Source organism: Marmota flaviventris, chromosome 6 (assembly GCF_047511675.1).
Source record: "Marmota flaviventris isolate mMarFla1 chromosome 6, mMarFla1.hap1, whole genome shotgun sequence".
Taxonomy (NCBI): domain Eukaryota; kingdom Metazoa; phylum Chordata; class Mammalia; order Rodentia; family Sciuridae; genus Marmota; species Marmota flaviventris.
The window spans coordinates 156352770-156367544 of NC_092503.1; the positions used below are offsets into that span (position 1 = coordinate 156352770).

A 14775-nucleotide genomic window follows, 5' to 3' on the forward strand; every position below is an offset into this window, starting at 1 on the left:
AGAAATGACAGCAGAGTACGTGGAAGCTATTTTAAGGGCCTGATGCAGTCATTTGAAGAGTAATGAGGAAATGTTAATAGCGAATCTATTCATTGGGCCAGTCAATTGTAGGAACTTCTAGATAATTGACACTGTTCCAGCCCTGGGGAAAATGAAAATTCTGTTTCTTCTTCCGTTCTGGTGGATTAAATAAATGCAGGGAGCAGCAGCTGGCCTCGGGATAATTAGAAGAGAAATGATTCAGGACATAAAACTCGCCGACATCTCTCAAGGGGCTGGGTTGATTTTGACTAATGTTGTCATTGCTCATGTTAAAATGCAAAGCCTGGAGAACTGGGTAGACCTCCGTGTGGTGCCCACTGCCCGTCAGAGAGGGCCAGGAGGAGGGCACAGTGCACCAGCGTGAAGGCTGGGGCTGTCTGCCACAGTTAGAGAATTTACCTATCTTTTTCTAAACCAGCAAAACCCATGGATATCAAAAAGGAACGTCTCTTGGGAACACGTCTTCAGAGACAGCTTGGCTGATCCTGCCGAGAGAAAATTACACCCACCACAAACCCTCATTTTTTTGATCATCAGACTCACTGCTACGCAGGGGAAAAGCAGCAACTCAGGTGTACTTGCATGCAGTGTGTCTGTGCCCGAGCATGGCAGCTCGCTCCCAGCCTGTCAGGACAGTGGCTTCTTTATAACAGCACCAAGCGGATACGGAACTTTCTTCTTCTATTGCTCTTTGACTTTACTAGACGGACCATCTTGATTACTTTGCTTTAAAAAAAATCGTCTGCACCAGAACTGAGCTGCACTTTTGGAAGCCTTAAACAGAGAAGCCACGAGGTTCTGGGAGAACGTCCCCGACACTTGCTGGGAGGTGTGGTCGTGGGCCCGTGGCTGCTCCTCTGCCCACGTGGGTGACTAATGGCAGTTGAGAATGGGGGCCAGGGTGGTAGGGATCAGAACCAAGCCTTGTCAGTGGAGAGGCCTGCTGATTTCAAGCCACAGGAAGTGATCTAGAAAGAGCTTTCCAGACATGGCCTACATGAGCAAAGTCATAGATCTCTCAAGGGGCTGACCAACTTCTCTGTCCATCTTAGTAAGTAAACTGACTGATGGAAGGTTGACGGGCAATCCCCTCAGGGCGTATGCAGCTAAACACTGACTCGACTGTGGCAGTGCCCCGTGCTCCTGGCCTTCCTTTGAGCAGCACCAAGGTATGGCAAGGGATTTGAAGGAAGGCAGGCCTTTCCAACTTGGGTTACACTCATCCTTTTATTCCCGTTGTTATGACAACACTGTTGAAAAGCAGCACTTCAAATGTTTAGCACTTAGCATCTTATTATAGACTTGAAGGTGATATACCAGGGTGTACGGCGCTGCCGAGGGGCCTCGTGACCCTGGTGGCCACCAGGAGAGGCCAACAGAGACACCCCTGCCCCTTTCTTGGCTTTGGGCCTAGAGCTCTCGAACTTCGTGGCTTTTCCCTCCCCTCAAGAAGGTAAGGGTTCACCCAGGGGAGGGAAGCTTTAAGAACGTATGTGGGAAGATACTTATTATTATTCACAGTCTCTAGTCTCTGGCTGCATTCGTAAAAATGAAGTTCTTTCATGGCCTTATGTGTTTCATTTTCTTGATTATAGCCTACGTCACGCAGCTTTTAGGAGCCAGTAAATGATGGTGTGCTCTGATTGATTTCAGGCACTCATTGCAAGCTACTGGAATGATTCACTATGTAAATGCAACTTCTAAGAAAGAAAAACTTCTCAAAACACACAATGATTATGAAAGGGAACAATCGGTAAAAAGCTATTGTAGTTAGCGTGAACCTGAGATGGAGTCAGTAACCAGCTGTGCGTGTGCTATGCTGATAAAAACAGAGATGTTTGTTAAGTTTCATGTTGAAATTTCTTTTGGTGTTATACAAACAGGAAGACGTTTCTACTCACTAGTACGCTAGTTGGACATTAGCCCTTTTCAGTCACTATGATTGAATAGGGAGAAAAATTTATCTGTTATATTTAATTCTCTGTCTTGAAAGAAATACGATAGTTTTATCTTGGTCTACTTAAATCTGTGTGTTTTGTTTGCTATCATGTAAATTATTAATGAATAAGGTTGACAAAAAAAAAAAAAGGAGGGAGGAGGGGAAGAAAACTATAACAGATGATTAACTGGGGACAACCTGGTGAAAGCTATTCTAGCAGAAGTGTGGGGTGGCACTATGTATGCATGTGCCGTCACATGCTGGCAGTTTCAGAGTCGAGTGGCTTCCAGGGGCCTGCACACATGTTCTCTGCATGGTAATTTTAGAAAATTAAAGGGCTATAACAGGGACAGTGGCTTCATTACTGGTCCTTGCTGCTGCATACCAAGAGGGGCCACACGCATAACATCTGCTCAGTTATTTTTGGTTGCCAAAACCAAATAATTTACCAGCAGAATGCAAAGCAGTTAGGTACAGCCATGTGCAAGCACCTAGATTATCAACAAAGCAGAGTTACGATCTTTTAACATTGTATACCAAAGGTTTTTAATAGTTTCTTGCTATCCCCTGCTTTGCAAAACAGTAACGAGACAAAAAAGCCCTTCTAATCCTTAGCTGCAAACACAATGCAGCGTCCAGAGAGTGAATGTTGGCGCACCCAACTCTGGGTTCATCAAGGCATGGCAGACTCCCAGCACCAGGGACAAAAGAATACATTAAAGACTGATTTGTACACTGTGGAAAGCCTGGTGCTTGCATTCCCAGCCCCAAGGCAGGTCGCACTGCGCCCCCAAGGTGCCCACATGGCTCCTCTGATCACACCCCTCTCTCGAAGGCTTGTGGTCAGCTGCCACTCTCACGCCCACAATCCTCTGCCTGTTCATTGTCCTTAGCCCATCTGCCTGGATGGGCATCACATCCATTTCTATCGAGCAGGAAATTGAGGGTTTGAGGGACTTTTCCCAGGACTCCTGCAGGGACCGGCTTGCTCCTGGACTACCTTGCTGCCCGGGGCTGCCCAGGGAGTACCGTCCTGTACTCCACCCTTCCCTGTGGCCTCACGGACACACTCCATCCTCAGACCACACCAGAATTGTTTGAAGGACCCTTTCCGATTTCTGGGCTCGCATGTCCCTGCACAGCGCCTGGCCTTCTCTTTGTACCTCTCTCTAATCCCCCGCCTGGTTCACTGCGGAGAAAGTGGTTTTCACTCACGTTCTTGGGTGAAGCTATAAAGAGCAGAGGAGCTGATCCCTTGGGGAACCTGGGCTGGGACTCCTGATCCAACAAACGCTCCACGTGGGCCTGGGAAGGACAGGAGAAGGCCGGCCGGAGGCAGCACGGGGACCCTGTTTTGATCACAACAAACCAACTGCAAAGTCACGTTTGAGCCGCTGGGGATTTTGATACGGATGAGACATTAGGTGACAGGAAGGAAGCCTGACTCTTGGGCTAGGCACGCAGTGGTGTTGGGGTTGTGAAAGAAAACCTCTGCGCCCCGATGAAGAGCACAGCCGGGACACGGCAGGAGCTTGGACTGGCTTTCGCTTGCTTCAGGGCCCCAATAACCAAGGGCGAGGCCGTCAAGGGAGCTCTTGACAAGTGTTGCTGCTAGATGGCGGCTCCCCAGGGACTGGCTGTCCGGTCCACCTTCCTTGGAGCCTGTTTGAATGTCGTGTTAATGTATGGAGCACCGACTGGTCCAGTGCCCAGGCACACAGGCAATCCCCAGTGCCCTGGGAATCAGACTGTCACGCAGCACAGAGCAGGTCAGTGCCGTCCCAGGGACAGCCTTAGTCTTCATGAGCACATCAGGACACAGTGAGCTAGAGCAGGACGGAATGGAGGGCGGAGGCCATCCAAAAGGAGGCCCTGTCCTCCTGAGCGTTGGTGCAGGTAAAAGATGGTCAGAGAAGGGAGGTTTGCGTTCTCTCCAAGGAGAAGCAGATGTGGTCTGGCCTGTTAGCTGGATGGGTCTATCTGTCCAGCTGCAAGAAGCCACACTGGTGGTCATGTGAGCCAGCCGTGATGAGTTCCAGACCCAGCCCCTTCTCCCCTCTGCTCAGGCCAGCATCTGTGTAAACAGGGGTCCCTTACCGGGGACCATCTCCCTCGGACATGGACGGGCTGACGGGGGCAGGGAATTATGTTGGGAGGAAGCCTCCAATTTTGCCTGTATCTCCTGGGAGAAGCTGTGGGAGCATTCTGGGACTTAAGGGACAGAGGCCTCAGACTGTCAGGGCTTGAAGAAACAGGCAGACTCTGAACACTCAGGAAGCACCGGGCCGGGCCTCAGGAGCCTGGAGAGAACAGAACAAGGCAAGAATCTCTGTGTAGGGAAGTGGGGTGTGCAGGCCAACAGAGAGGGGCCTTTCTACCACGTGGGGTTCGCTGAGAAGTTAGCCCCAGCAAACACTAGGAGCAGGTGACTCACTAGAGAGCAGAATCAGCAGAAAGAAAGGCTTGCCTTTTGGTGGCCACCCAGCCATATGCGTCTCCACTAGAGTTAGGGGACTCGAAGGCCTTCTGCCAGGGGCCACTCCTAACAGTGCGTGCTTACAAGTGGCACTTTTTCAAATGCTTTGACATGGGCTGTGTGTGCATCCTGAGAGTGACCTAGGTGGCTGAGTCGTCATTAGTCCTGTCTTACAGGTATGGACACTGGCCTTTTGGCCACTGTTCCAATGACATGGGGGCAGCGCTGACCCCGAACCAGGACCTGTATCTCCCAGCTGAGGGCTTCACATTCACTGCCCCTTAGCTGAGGAAGCAGAGCTCCCCAGGTCTTGGTGAGACTCTCCATCCATCTGGAACGGAGAGTCTTAGTACCCAGAATGCCTTGAGGCCCCCCAGACAACTCAGTCTGTGTAAACCCAGTGCTCACGAGGTCAGCTGGCTGCCCGAGCCGTTACCTCCGTGCCCTCCAACCGTCCCCACCGTGAGGTGCTGGTGAAGTGTTGACAGACAGTGTAATTACAATGACGTGTCCAGCAGGGCTAGATGGGCAGTCTCTGCTGCTTGGGGAGCAACGTCCTGCACCACATTCTCTTGTGGTTAAATCCACAAAGTCCTATGCACCCCAGGAACTGGATTATGGGGTTTATTTGAATACAGCTGCTACACTGAAATAAATATTCAACTTGAATCCCGCATCTGCTTCTGGATGAACCTATCAAGAACCCCAGGAAGAGTCTGATGAGACGTACTATCTACTTGAGGGGTCCTCAAACCCACAGCATGTAAATTACCTGGGAGCTTTTTTAAAAAAGTTGTTTTCTGAGCCCAGAGATGCTTGCTTAGCTGATCTGGGGAGGGACCTGGGCACGGGTACGTTTTGTTTATGTTTCTCAGGTTGAATTTTTGTGCATACACACAGGATGCAGCCATCACTGCCACTTCTTGCCTCTCTTTCACATGATATGCAAAAGCCCTGAGTCATTAATGTTTTTTAGTTGCTTGACTTCAAAAGACATCTGAAAAAAGGCTTTGCAAATCTTTACCAGAGAAAAAGGCTAAAACTTAAAGGAACTTTCCAAGGGTTGCAAAGATTGAAGGAGCCATGTGTGAGGAGTGGAATTTGGTCCCATTGCTGCCTGGCAGAACGAGTGCCTGTCACCCCAGACACTGACACCACAGAGTCCAGCCGCTGGGTTCCTGGCCACTTGGCTCTGTTCCTATTGTGTGGTCTCTCTCCCCTGCGGCTCCACAACCTCCCCAGACCTCCGCTGTCATCTGTGAAATGGGGCAATAAGAGGACCAAACTCAGGTTGCTGTGGAGTCAGGTACGTTAATGGCACAGGAGCCCAGGACAGTGAGTAAGCCCTGCTTATCTCCTTGTTGCAGAGGAGGACAGAGCGTCAGGGCCAGTTTAAGAAGGTCTAGATAGAAACTCCAGCACACCCCTCAGCAGAGAGGAATCAGAGGAGGTTGACTTCACCAGCTCAAAGACATACCCAGGCTCTCATTTATAAGCATCGGGCTTTCTCGGCGGTCCTGAAAGTTGACTTCGTAAAGCCCGTGAGGCTTCTGTTATAGAGACGGGTAATACAGATCTGCAGAGAAAGAGCAGCAGTTGGCTCTTCCAGCTCACACAATGCAGTTGGTATTAAAAATGACAGGCTTCCCGGGGTATTTCCAAGAGCTGGTTTTCCCTGGTGTGATCCCTCAGGTGTTAAGTGAATCCCCTCCAGACACTCAGTCACTCTCAGACTTTTCTTTTTTGAAGGATGCCATTCACATGGCATGTTTCTCAAACTTCGTGGCAAGACTTTGGAATTTGAAAGCCCAGGGAACATTGACTGTGGGTGTTGAGGATAATCAGATGGGATAAGGAGAATTCAGACTGTGAACTAGGCGATGTCTTTCAAAAATGACACGCATTCGCAGAAGAATGTATCTTGATTCCTAGGAGGGATGGGATTTTTCTCTGCACCAAAAATACTTCCTGCGGCAGGGCGGGCCCATTGTTTCTGAGTCAGCAGTGCGGGTGTTCCGGTCCCGGGAGCAGATGCCCTCCAACTGTTCAGACCGGGGTATTCAGGGTGAAGAGAGAAGGGACCGCAGCATGGACAGGTGGCCGGCACAGTCAGCCATTGCACCCTGCCCTCCAGAGTGGAATTCCGGATTCCACCGTGCGCCACAATTAATATTCCCGGCAGGAAAAGGCAAGAATCAGACTTACCAGCCCTCTTTGTGGGCACTTTCAGAGTCAAGGCAAACTGTGTAAGAGCACTTGTGTCGGCAGCTGGCTCGCATATATGGTACCTACTTCCTGAGGAAGAGACAATTCCACACCATCACAGCTCAAGTAGGTGACACAGAAACTCAGGGAGGGTCACATCCAGTGTCTTTCATCAGGGGTACAGAGAAGTAGAAGTGAGAAAGGAAGCCGCCTGCGGAAGGTGAAGCCCCACGCACGTGGGGACGCCAAGCGCAGAGTTGTCGGGCAGTGGTTGCTCTCTTCCCAGTGGCACAGTTGGTGTGAACCTCCTCTTTGGAACACTGAGCACCTCACTGTTCTCATTCGGGAGCCATATCACACTCGCATCCTAATTCTCAAGGGCTGAAAGGCCCCCGTTCTGTAAAGGGCACTGCTAAGCACCAAGTGGCACACAGTCACAGGGACGTCCACCATTAGCATCGTCACCAGCACCAGGGTAAGAAGACTCACAGCCTTCCCTGAGCAATGCTGGTGATGTCTTGCTAATCACCGTGGTCTTAGCAGACCCCGAATTTCCCAGTGATAAATTGTGGCACCGTAACGGGACTGTGAAGAAGTCATAACTCCACTGTCCGCGCTGGGCTCCCCTGTGGGAGGGAGTGGGGCTGGGGCTCAGGAATCCTCACCTCCCCCTGCTGAGATTTGCTCAAGACAAAATCTGATTATGGTGCGTAATTCTTACTTAGATTAAGTTGAATCACCTTTTCCCCCAAAAGAGGGACAAATACAGAGGCTTCCTTTTCTCTTCCTCACCCAGCCTTTTGTTGCTGTTTTTAGGTCTTCGGGAGAGTGTGATGGAGAGAGGACAGAACAGAAGTGAGGGTCAGCAGAGCCATCCCACCTCTGAAGTCCCTGCAATGCCTTGATCAACTAGCTCAATGTGTCCCTGCAGAGGACATTTCGTATATCTCAGGGAACTCCTGCATTTTGAATGTCCATCTTCCTGATTGCTTAGCTGATGATTCCTATGTTCCCCTTTTTGCCTGGCTACTAGGAGACTCAAAGCAAAACTGACTGCTCAGTGGCAGCAGGATCACTGGTTCTTTGCAGAAGTTAATTTACGTCCTCCAGCTGCCCCCTTGACGCCGACTTTTTCTGTTCTGTAGGAGGTCATTGCCACCAGCCTCACTTCCACACCACGGAGCACGGGTTTTCAGGTAAAGTTGAACAGGGTCTTACTCTTCTCTCGGCCACTGTGTGCGAGTTCAAGGAGGCTTTTGCAGCCGTCTGTCACCTGACAAGAGTCATGAGAAACTTCCATTCATGTCCATCTACTGCTCTTGAACCTGTCCAGCTACTGGTTTTAGCTTTAGTTTTGGAAGCCACTGCATATCACAGAGGTTCAGGGACAACCTGGGAGCCGGGAATGTGGTCATCACTGGGACCCCTCACTCCGTGAATCTTGATAAAGACGACAGTCACCATTCCCAGGGAACAATCCTCCTAAAGGAAATTGTATGTAGAGGCTAACAGGGCCACGAAGATGCCTTCTCCCGCCCAGACTGAAAGAGGGCCCTTCTGGAGAGGATCAGTGAGAGTTAGGTCAGTGAGCCTCAGCGGTTGTTTGGGAATTTTATTTAATTCTAGTCCATCCATATCTGAGAGCTCTGATTGTGATGCAAATCAAAGGGAATGATACTTGTGCCCCGTAAAGCAAGGGAGGCACAGATGGGCTGCCGCTCCAGGTCTCTTCCATGGAGACAGGAGGGTAAATCGCGCGTGTACTAACCATACTTGACACCAGTCATTTTTCTTCAACGGCAGGTGATTATCCTGTGTAGCTCTTTTCTGCATAAATTAAACCTGCATGAGTTCACAGGGATGGCGTTTTCCTGCATTTGGTCATTAAGATGAAAATGATCAAGGGATGCTTTACATCTGGGCAGGGATCAGACAGTCCTCCTCACAGAACAGAAGCTCTCAGGTTTGTGTCTTCTGCGTCCCCTCCCCTCTGTGGGGTCCTTGGGTCCCTGCCTCCGAGAGAGGCAGAGGCTTGTCTGTGACATGACATGGTTTATCAGACGCCTCGCTCACTCAGAGGAAAGGGACGTCTCATTTCCCAATGACAGGGCACCTCGGTGGACGCTCTGGTTGCTTACTTGGCTGGAATAACGAACCTTCCTCCTGGAAGATGTGGGAAAGCTTCTCACGGACAACGAGGGTCCAGAAGAACCTCGTTATTGTCTGGGTGTCCATCGGTAATCTCAGCTTGCATGGGCGGGCAGCCAGGTGAGTTGCTGGACCACAGGAGCCGGCAGCCACCACCCCGTGAGGTTGGAGGGAGAGCGCGGCCTACTGGACCTGCTCCTCTTCAGCCGTTGCTGTGGGAACTGATGCTCTGCCTTCAGAGCCCTGTGTGTGGACAGCCTGGACTCTGATGTCACACAGCCTAGGACTGAAACTCAGCCCTGCATCCTACTAATGCAGTGAGGCTTCCGCTCTCCCATCTATAAAGTGGAGATGATAGAGGTAATTACCTCACGTTGCTGGGAGGACTCCGTGGGTCGTCACATGTGCCTGGCATGTAAGAAATTCTCCTAAATGCTGGCTCTCATTAGCATGACTAAGGAGCCTTCTTTAGGTTTCACCATGGGAGAGGCTCTGTGTCAACAGGCAATGTGACACGTGTACATGGCATTTATCTTTAAAAATCGTACTGGCTTCAGACTCCCCTTGTGTCCAGGAAGGCCCGGTCTCTACCTGCATTCAGGACCCCAAGACGTACCTAAAGGGAGATGCCAGGGAAGGCCGTCTTCCTGTTGCTGGACTCCTCTTTCCCCAGCTTGACTGCAGAGGCGTGAGACCAGCCCCGAGTGAGGCATTCTGTGACCCTCGACACGTTTTTCCTGCAGCCCCTCAGCCTTGATCACTGTCTTCACCTTTACGAAAGCTTCTTGAGTCCACGTCACCCTCGCCGCCTGTTGCTTTGGCTATTTTCTTCCCTCAGTGGGGAAAGAGCCATCTTGCATCAGAGAGCCAAAAAGTCTAAAAACTACATCTGGAAAATATCTTAATGTGAAGAAACACACATTGAAGTTCTTAAAAAAGAAAATGACCCTCGGAAAAGAAATACCACGTGTCCTTGATGTCCTATTTTAGGCCAAAGATCACTGTGACAAGATTCAAAGGGCAGACTTTTCTGTTTTTGGCCTGTCATGGGAGCCTGAATAGGGGGCACTTCTTGACCTTTCTGATATCACCACGGGGTGGGTTTCCATTTGTAAAACCAAGGGTCCACGGAGGGTGTCAGTCAGGTAATAAAAGCAAGGCCACATCTCAGGCCTCCTGAAAATTTTGGCTCCAAAGAGGCCACATTAAGATAGGAGGAGGAGGAGGCAGAACAGAGCACCCTGCCCTCTCCAGCAGGACCGCGACCGCTGGGGAAGTGGCGAGGGGCACCCACTGGGTGGGAGACGCTGGCGAGGAGCCAGGCACCCCAGTGCCCCTGATGCTGTGCGGTAATCCTGGGCAGACCAGGTAACTGTCCACTGCGTCGCCTGACCGTGAGGTAGGGACACTGAGTCCCATCACAGGGTTGCTCTCAGGTTCAAATGGGATGAGGGAGGAGAAAGCTGCTGGGCTCTGCGAGAGCCCACCCAGAGGTGGGGTCCTGTCACCTGCAGGGAAGTGGGTGACACAGAGCTCTCAACAGACCTCGAAGGCAGGCTGAGGAACAGCAGCTGCAAGGCCGTCAGGCAGGCGGCAGGTGCAGGCCGAAGAGGCAGATAGAGAAGGAAGCCGCGTTGGCCTTTAGGAGCGGGCGCTCCCCGCCTCTGTGCCCTGGGCCTCAGGTGCGGTCACTGCGGTCAGTCCAGCTGCTCTTCCTTCTCTCTCTCCATCTCCTCAGTGGGCCCTGACTTGAGGACACTCCCAAAGTAAAGGTCTGCAGCACCTGGGCTCACTAACCGAGATAGCTCTGCTTTTAAAGGAGTTTGGATTCCTGCCTATTCAAATGTGGGATCAGCCGCTCCTTCTCAATGCTATCAACTCCACTTTCCTCAAGCCTCCCCCGACAAATCAACCAAATATGTTTGCTTCTGATATAAAATTTCAGAATGTACTCCTTAGGCCAACATGGGTTTTAGGTTTGTTTATTGAGCTAGTGATCTCTGCAGTGTTATTGGCCTCACAGCGAGAAATTTGACAGGGAAGATACAAGACTGTGGTCTGAATGTTTTTCACATCTGACTGTATGGACCAACCCAGTTATTTATTCTGGGAGACAAATCATTGTCAAATGCAGTGGCCTGAGGCCAGCTGTGAGTCGGGCACTGGAGAGGTCTGGGACAGTTCTGTCTTAGGTCTTTCATCAGTTGGTAGACGTGGAGGAGCAGGGCTGCAGCTGCTAAGGGCCACCTCCTCTCTCTCTTCTCAGGTCCCTGTGGTTGGCTAGCTTGGGCTTCCTCACAGCATGGTGGTCTCAGAACAGTCAGAGCTAACATGGTGAAGCAGCTTCAAGCTTCAAGAGTTGCCACTCCCACGACAGGTAGAAGGTGGGTTGTCTGCTGCCATCTACCTTCATTACACACTCTATCAAGACTGTCCCTGTTCTGAAGGGGAGGGACATAAACCTCCTTCCCTTCTTGGGTGGAGTCGAGGGTCGTCTTGTGGGAGGGTTGTGTGGGGTAGTAGACTGCTGAGGTCACCTGTGAAACACACAGTCTGCTCCATGGATGGGCTGTGGTTAAGGGCCCAGCTGCAGACAGTGTGTCTTTTCCTGATACTGACATTTATGAATAATCTCTCCTTCATCTCCAGACAGTGACTTCTAACATGTTAGGTCTGCACCATTCTGACGCCCCCTTCCTCCTACAACCCCTTGTGCCTCAGTGTCTGAACAACACTTGCTAAACTTTCTAAGCGCCTCAGGCATTCACCTCTGCTCTGCCACGTGCCACCATACCTCCGAGAGGGACAGGTAAGAGTGCTGGGCCTATCCTCCTGGGCTCCCCAAGTTCCTCATCTTCCTGTGGCAGCTGTAAGGGGCATTGAGGGCACTCAGTGTCATTCTGACCCCACCCAGAAGCCTGCTTCCCAGAATCCCCTGCAGCTAGGATTCCGCCTGTGAAGGGGGGCCCATCAGACACAGCTGCACCAGATCAGAGGTGGCATGAGAGGGAGGAGGGACGTATCCATTTTCTATGGCGGCTGCGGTACAGGCCCACGAATGCACTGGCTTAAAACACCACACGCTCACAGTTCTGGAGGAGGGAGGGCGAACCGAGTTTCACTGACCAGTACAGAGGTGTGCTTCCTTCTGGAATCTCCACAGGAAAATCCTCACCTTTCCGGCTTCTGGAGGCCTCCTGCATTCCTTCCCCTGTGGCCCTTCCTCCACCTCCAGGGCCGCATCGTTGCCCCTCCCTGGCTCCTCCTCCTCAGTCCTAAGGCTTCTCAGAGTCAGGCTGGGCCCAGGCGGGAACCTAGGGTGCTGTCAAGTCCTGCACTTGACCCTCCTGCCAAGCCCTCCATCACACAGGGAAGTGTATTTGTGGGTCCAGGGATTAAGACACGGCATCCTGAGGGCATTACTTTTCTGTCCCCTGCTTCTCCCATCATGGCTGTCTCCAGCCACCTGCATGGGGCGCCTGTTTTTTTTTTTTCCCCCCCCTGGCTGGCTGTTTCCCTACCATGGGGGCGGCCCCTCACTCTGGAGCCAGGAGTGTCTTGAATCACAGGCAGCTTCTGGACTGTAGATTGGGTGGTGGGTCCACTGGTAGCCCCGTTCCACCCTGGCCTTCCAAGTCCACCCTAGTGCCTTCAACCTTGAGCGTTTCCTAGGCCTTGCTGACCCAAGGATTCTGCAGCTGTTTCCACTGATCCCTTCTCTGCTGCATGGATTCTGCTCTGAAGAATCTACGCTGAGGATGAAGCGGCACCCGACAACGCTGAGTCTTACCGGACCTTGGGAGGATAGGGACTGTACCAAAGCAAATGCTGCCCGTAGCCTTGTAAGCCAGACGCATGGTGTGGCCCCCATCCAGGGGCTGCCACTGGTGGTCATTCTGAAGTCTTCTTGCAGGACTGACCAGCCCGGACCTCTGTACTATCAGGGCATCTCAACGTGGGGACGTACTAACAGGAAGGTAGATGGTCCCAGCAAAGGCCAAGGTCACGTCATCCCAGAACATCACACACAGCAACAGACAGGGAAGTGAACTGGCCTCCTGAGGTGGAGGTGGCTCTCGCTCCAGGGAACTGTCATTCTCAATCATCCCTCCTCCTAGCAGCAGGAAGTGCGGCTGCTCTTTATCTGTGCTGCTTTTGTGTTTCTCGGGTTCTCTTCTCCCTCCTGCCCTCGCTCCCTTCCAAGAGTCCCGGAAGACAAGGACAGAAGGACACAAGCCCGGAGAATGGCGACATTATTTCTTCAGTCCCTTGAGAAGGAACAGCTCACTTCCAGAGCTGGCGGTGAGGGCCAGTGGCACCCAAACCCAGAGGTAAGGGACAAGCCCAAGAGGGAGCTGGAGGACCTTCTCTCCACACAAGGCCATTTTGGTGTGGCCCTGTTCTGCCGTCACCACCAGCTCTCCTGGCTCACAGCCCTCCCCAGGGCCTTCCCTGCCAGGCACGCCTCCGCCCCGTCCTGACCTTTCCTACCTGCAATCTCAGTCTGAAGTCTGCTCAGGAGGACGGCCTGCAAGCTTTGTGGGTACAGGACAAGCTAAACAGAGCTCGGCACCCTCAGGGAGCTCCCAGTCCTCCTGGCCTTCCTGTCTGCCCGGGGCCCCTTCCCTTCCACTTATCCACGTCAGGCACACGAGAGAAATCACCACTGGTCCATCCACAGCCGTTCGCTTCCCCTGACCTTCCTCCACTGTTTTTTCTAGGGTCATTGTGTGTCCTCTTATCTAAACCCAAACCTTCTGAGTGAAGGAGTCGCCAGTAATGATCACGCTGCAACAACAGGTGCATGGTGGGCTTGGGTGTGGCATGAGCGACTCCCCAGGGTCCCTGGTGATTCTAGGCTTGGTCTCCAGGGTGGCACTATTAGGAGATAGTGGGCCCTCTGGGAGGCGGGGCCAAGAGGTCCTTGGTCAATTGGTGGCCTGGTCTCTGAGGGGATTGTGGGACCCCTGTCTCTCCCTGTACCTGGTCCAAGAGGTAATCACTTGTTAGCTTCTGCAGGAGTTCCAACTATTTGAGGTGATGGAGTCAAGAGGTGGCCCTCACCAAGCTGGCAAAATGCCACTTAGACTTTCAGCCTCCAAAACAGTGAGCTAAATAAACCTTTATTTCCTAAGTAGCCTGTGTCAGGTATTTTGTTTTAGTGACAAAAAGCACACATGGGATAAACCAGGCTTGTGGTCACCCATAACATTGTCCTGCATTGCTCCCTTATTCTCCCCTGTCAGACTGTACTCCCTGGAAGGCATAATCAATATCTTACACATTAATATTGAATTGAGAATCTAACTTAGACCAGATCCCAAAATAGTTGCTCAGTGCACGCATGCTTAAACTGAAAATAAAAAAGAGTGATATTCGCTTAAATTACATAACAGTGCAGGCTTAGACTCAAAATGCGCCCGAGGATTTAAAATGATTGTTAAGTGGTTCATTATATTTTAGAATGCTGAACAATCTGAAAAACGCTCCCTTTGTTTAAGACACTTCCCTCCCTGGTCCGGCTGCGACTTCATTTTGATCTTATAGAAAACAGCACAGAAATATTGCACCTTATTTTCTTTCACTGTTGAAAAAAATCTAATTTCCTGTTTCATTAGTGTAATGAAGGTGTGAAAGCATTCCTCTCCCCCACGCAGTGCTCCTTGGTGTCACGTAAACAATGCACAAAAAAGTAAACCAAAGCAATTTCTCCAAGTCTATGGCGTTCTGGATTTCCTCTGAGGGAGGGCAGTCCAGCAGACAGCCACGTGTCAGATGGCCTTTCCTAGGTGGCCTGCCACACTCAGGAGAACATACGTTACTTTCAGGGAACCTTTCCAGCCCAAGTGGGATGAGTGTACGGTGACAAAACCAAACCCAAACCTGGCCCATTAACCCAGAGGGAAGAGACACGTGGGCTTCCATAGTGGTTCATTCAAGGTACAAGAGGCGGGGAGGGACTTGG

General features: G+C 51.4%; 1 protein-coding gene across 5 annotated transcripts in view; it reads right to left on the reverse strand.

Annotated features, from left to right (window-relative positions):
- Ripor2 (RHO family interacting cell polarization regulator 2) overlaps positions 1-14775 on the reverse strand; it is a 176685-nt gene that overhangs the window by 58071 nt on the left and 103839 nt on the right. The window lies entirely within an intron of this gene.